We start from the raw sequence: 5192 nt of genomic DNA, 5'->3' as shown, positions 1-5192 counted from the left end.
AAATATTTATTGTGCACATTGACTTGACCAATGATTCTGTCAAATGTAGATAACACCCCACCCCTTGCACCATGACCTACATATGAAAACAAGCCACAGAGCAAAGAAGGGTGCAAATGTGTGACTTCGACCACGCTCGTAAACAGTGGCACTAGCACAACTACACATGGAAGGAAGCAAAGCACGTCGAACTACCACGGTGCCTAGATGGGATTAATCAATTGGCCAATGCTTCATTTGCACGTTTTTCACAAGCCATGACTCCCTTGGGCATGCTGTACAAAACTAGCAAAAGTTGCAGTAGGCTGCAATGAGGGTGTAACTGTAGTGTGCAGGCAGCCATGCAAACCCACCAGCATGCATTGGCCGGCCAAGGTGCAAAACAAGGGGCTAATCATCCTGACCCTCAAGCCATGTTGTTGTCCTTCACATGCCATGCAACTCTTGGAAATGTTGTGTGGCTACTGGCATATGTGGCAGCAGATATGCAAGGAGCCATGCACACCCAGCAGCACTCCATGGTAGGCCACATCGCACATCGAAGGCAATCATCGGAACCAACGTGCCTTGATGGTGATTTTCACATGCCAAGCCTATCTCGGACATGCCATGCGGCTGCGGGTGCATCTGGCAGTAGCTATGGGGGCACGGCAGCACAAGGCAGGAACCCTTGCGCAGCAATCATCCCGGGGTGGCAGGCAACGGTGTGCGGAAGAGGGGCTGAACATCGGGACGCATTGGCCATTTCCTTGTTTTCAAATGCCATGCCTCTCTGGAAACTGCTGTGCAGCCACGGACACGTGTCAGCAACTGTGGGGGCATGGCAGCGGTAGGTAGGGAGCGAAGGGCACCCAGCAGCAAACGGTTGTTGGCATTGGCGTGCGGCAGATAGGCTGACCATCTGGACAAACGAGCCATGTACTTGTTTTCACATATATGCCAAGCCTTTGTTGGGCTTTCGTTGCAGCTACGTCCGCAGGAGGCAACAGCTGTCGCGACATAGCGGTATATATTAGGCAACCACGAGGGCAAAGCAGCACGCCGTGGCAGGCGCAACACACACCAAGGGTAAAATCTTCGAAACCAACATACCGTGAAGGCGTCTTGCACAGGCGATGCCACTCTTGGTCATGCTATACGGCGTTTGACACGTGCGACGCAAGATGTGGAGGCACTGCAGTGCAAGGCAGGCAGCCATGCGTGCCCAGCAGCACACAATGGCAAGTAACTGTGTGCGGTAGAGGGGAAGACTGTCGGGACGGACGCGCCATGTACATGTTCTCACAAACCACACCTTCCTTGGAAATGCTATGCGTCGAGGGGTACATGTGGCATCAGAAGTTGGGGCATGACGGCGCATGGTACCCGTCCATGTGCCCCCAGCAGCCCATGGTGGCGGGCAAAGCTATGCGGAAGAAGGGGGCGGCGTTGCATGACAGAAGGGCTGACCATTCGCAAGCACGTCCACCTTCGTAGGGCATGCTCTGCCGGGACTGACACACGTTACAGCAGCTGCGGGCACATGGCACGGAAGGCAGGCGGCCATGCGCGTCCAGCCGCACGCAGTGGCAAGCCTCAGCACACACCGAGGGCTAACTCATCGAAACCCACGTGCCATTTCACTTCTTTTACCATGCCATGGGACTTTTTGGATTGCATACCATGCCCCCTCATCATCTGCTGCCCCTCGGTGCGGCCCCTCGAAAACCACCCTGGGAGTGACACCCCCCTCCCTCAAGGTAGCTCTTATACTCTTCGCCCATTTTCAGAAGGAGACATGACCACCCCCAAAAAATATACCGTTCTATTTTTTGAGCTACAAATATCCAAATCAAATGAAACTTGGTAAGAAATTAAGGAAAAATCAAAAGATATTTTCATATAAAAATCATCATCTTCGGATAAATATTTATTTTTTTATTAATTTTTTAATATTAAAAAACATATTAAATTCAAAAAACTATGAAAAATCCATTTTATTGTATTTTTCTGAAAACTAAATTTCGGATGTCTTCCAAAGGTTGATAGAATGTTCTGAAAAAATATTGGACCATTCCAACATATTTTGATATTTTTTAATATTTTATGATTGAAACATTACGAAAAATACCCAAAAAAATGGAAATGCGGGGTTTAATTGAAAATGATTGTACTTTGGGTGCCAAATAGCCAATTGCATGGCTTTTCTACCCCAAAGGGATGTTTCGCACAACATGATTTAAAGACCCAAACTATGTTGTGCGGGAATGGCCTTGGCGTGTGCAGCAGTCGGTGCCTCGTGTGCAATCGAAGGCCGCAAAGGAGCCTCTTTTGCATGGGCCATGGGCGCCATGGAAGCACCCATGTGTGAGCCACGTGCTTGCGGCTATGTGCACGGCGGACTAGACCTGGGATCGATGGTGCGGCATTGCATGCAACCTTACGCGAGCCATGTGCCGAAATGCCCGTGGCATGTGCGGCCATGCTAGCTACCGATATCGACGCATGGGAGGCCGTGCCAGCGAAATTGCTCGCGGTAGTGCACTCATGGGCAATGCATGTGGACCACGCAACGCAACCTTGCACGCGGCGGTGCAGCCGTGCCTGCAACCTCTTGCGTGGCACTTCCAGCAAATCCCGAAACCTAGCGCGCGACGATGAAGCGATGGGCGTGGCACATGCAGCCATGCATGCGACCTGGGGGGCGGTGTGAAGCAATGCACGCAATCTTGCGAGTGGTAGGGCAGCAAGGGGTGCGGTATGTGCGGCCATGCAAGCAACCTTGCGTGAGTTAGTGCGGCCAAAAGCGCGGCATGTGCGGCGTGGAACATAACCTTGGGCGCGACTGTGCAGCCATCTGCGTGCCATGTGTGCCATGCGCGCAATCATCCGCGCGGCATGTGTTGCCACGCGCGAAACCATGGGTGAGCCTTGTGTAGCCGTGGTCGCAGCCATGTGCGTGGAAGTGCGGCACGGGCAGCAGCCCAGCGCGCGCTGCTCGCACCATTGCCATCTGCCATGTGCACCCGAGCCTACCACCTTTTGTGCGGTTGAGCAGCCTTTCTAGCAGCAATGTGCATTGTTGCCTGCCGCCTTACGCACGGTGTGCACCTTTGCCCCCAGCCATGTGCGCGCGGTAGCTTGCACCCCTGCACGCGATAGTGGAACCTTACCCCCAACCGTGCCCGAGGTTGCATGCAACCATGTGTGCGGTATTACAGCAACGCCCGCATCCATGTGCGCGGCAGCTTGCCTCAACGCCAGCAGACTTAGCACGCTAGTGCAATCTTGCCCTCGGCGATGCCTACACCTTGTGCGTCCATGCTAGCTGCCTTCCGCGCGGTAGTGCAGCCATGCCTGCCACCATGCACGCACATTGTGCGGTCCTGCGTGCGGTACTGCCGCCTTGTGCACTGCCTTCATATTCACTTAGGCACCCTTAGGGGGGCACGCGTTGGCATTGTCATGGGCATGTATATGTGCACACTTGCGGCATTCAAGAGCACAATTAAGCGACACTTGGGCTACACTTGGGTGCACGCGTAGACACACTTATTCAACACTTGCGGGCACGTATAGGCACATTTAAGGCGACACTTGGAGCATTCGAGAGCATGCACAGGCACACTTGGTTGCACACTTGGGCAACAGTTGTGGGCAGCATGGGCACATCTTGGCAACACTTGGGCCATTCATTGTGCACTTGTAGTCAACACTTGGGGTGTTGTGCGGCCATTCACTGTGTACACGTGGGCAAACATAGCCAACACTTGGGGGCATGCGTAGGCACACACTTGGGCCATTCAAGAGCACGTTGTCGATACTTTAGACCTTTCTAAGCAACCGCACCGGCACTTACCACTTTCACTAGCGCTAAGTCAGCCTAACCACCCTCCTTAAGGGACTAGGGAAGAGAAGAAGTGAACACAAGAGTGAGTTTGAGAAGAATGAACCTGTATAGCACTAGAGAACTCTTGAGTACAAGGCTTGAGAACTCCCTTTGCTTGGTTGAACACACTTGGTTGGTCCTTGGTGAGTGCCTTTGCCAAATGAGGCAACACCTACCCCAAGTTACAATGGATGGCTAAGATATTTACAAATGTCCTCCATCCAACGGTTGGGGAGGAAACTAGAAGCTTCCCACCTCCTTAGTGAAGCTCTAGAAATCTCTCCCAGAATATCTCCAGTGAATATCTTCTACAAATATCTACAATAAGGTATCTATTGTTACTACACCTTTGTAGAAAACACTAGAACTTGGACCTTACTTAGCCCAACGGCCTAAGTCCATGGGCTTGGTGAGCTAGGCCCGTGGGCCTATGATGGGCAGGTCGTGACACTCTCCCCCACCTAAATCTGCGACGCCCTCGTCACAACCTCCTTGTGGTACTTTTATTCACGAGTCATCTCGCTCTCTGGTCGCCCCTTCCACTTGACTAAATACTCCACGTGAGGAGATTGTTTGTGTCTTTGGATGATTGGATCAGCATTCAAATTAGCCTCCCTCTCGCAAGGAGTAATACCTATTGGGGTTCTTGTTGTAGTCACATAACTTGAGCCTCCTTCAACGTTGTCTGGTTGTCTCCGTTCTCTCGTTTGCATCTTCCTCTTTCTTGGCATGGATGGCTTGCTCCCAAATTCTCCTTGTCTTGCCCTCCCGTCCAAGGGCAAGTACGCACCTAGCCCCTGGATGGTGTTGGCACTTGTTTCTAGGCTTGAACCGATTCCTCTTATCACGCTTGTGCCTTAGTGCCTCTCCTTTAGACATGTCATGAGAGGTAGTGGCTTCCCTCGCCGTTGTCCTCCTACTCTTCCCATACTTCTTCTCCAAAACGAGCTTCCACCTTATCCAACTCCTTTGCATACTTGAGCCTTGAAGGTGGCAACCATCTCCTCTTGGTTACTTACTATGGTGTTAAGAGCACCTTGTAGGGACCCCTTGAGCTCCCCCATCTGGCCATCAAGCTCATCCCCACTTTGCTCCGCGACATTCAGGCACCACTTTGCCTCGGCCAATACTTGCTCCCCTCGAGCTAAGCGAGGCCCCATAGCGACCCCAAAGTCGACGGACTCGCCTTCGCTCCTTCGTTGCTTACTTGTGTAGGTGTTGGTCTCTATTCCATAGTTTTAGCTCTCCTGTCTCATATCCCACAAGCTTGGCTACCTCGTAACCGAAGCTCTGACCCCACAACTGTCACGGCCTTAGACGTTTC

Source organism: Macadamia integrifolia, chromosome 14 (genome assembly GCF_013358625.1).
Source record: "Macadamia integrifolia cultivar HAES 741 chromosome 14, SCU_Mint_v3, whole genome shotgun sequence".
Taxonomy (NCBI): domain Eukaryota; kingdom Viridiplantae; phylum Streptophyta; class Magnoliopsida; order Proteales; family Proteaceae; genus Macadamia; species Macadamia integrifolia.
The sequence above is the reverse complement of the archived record's forward strand: the minus strand, read 5'-3'. Positions refer to the sequence as shown.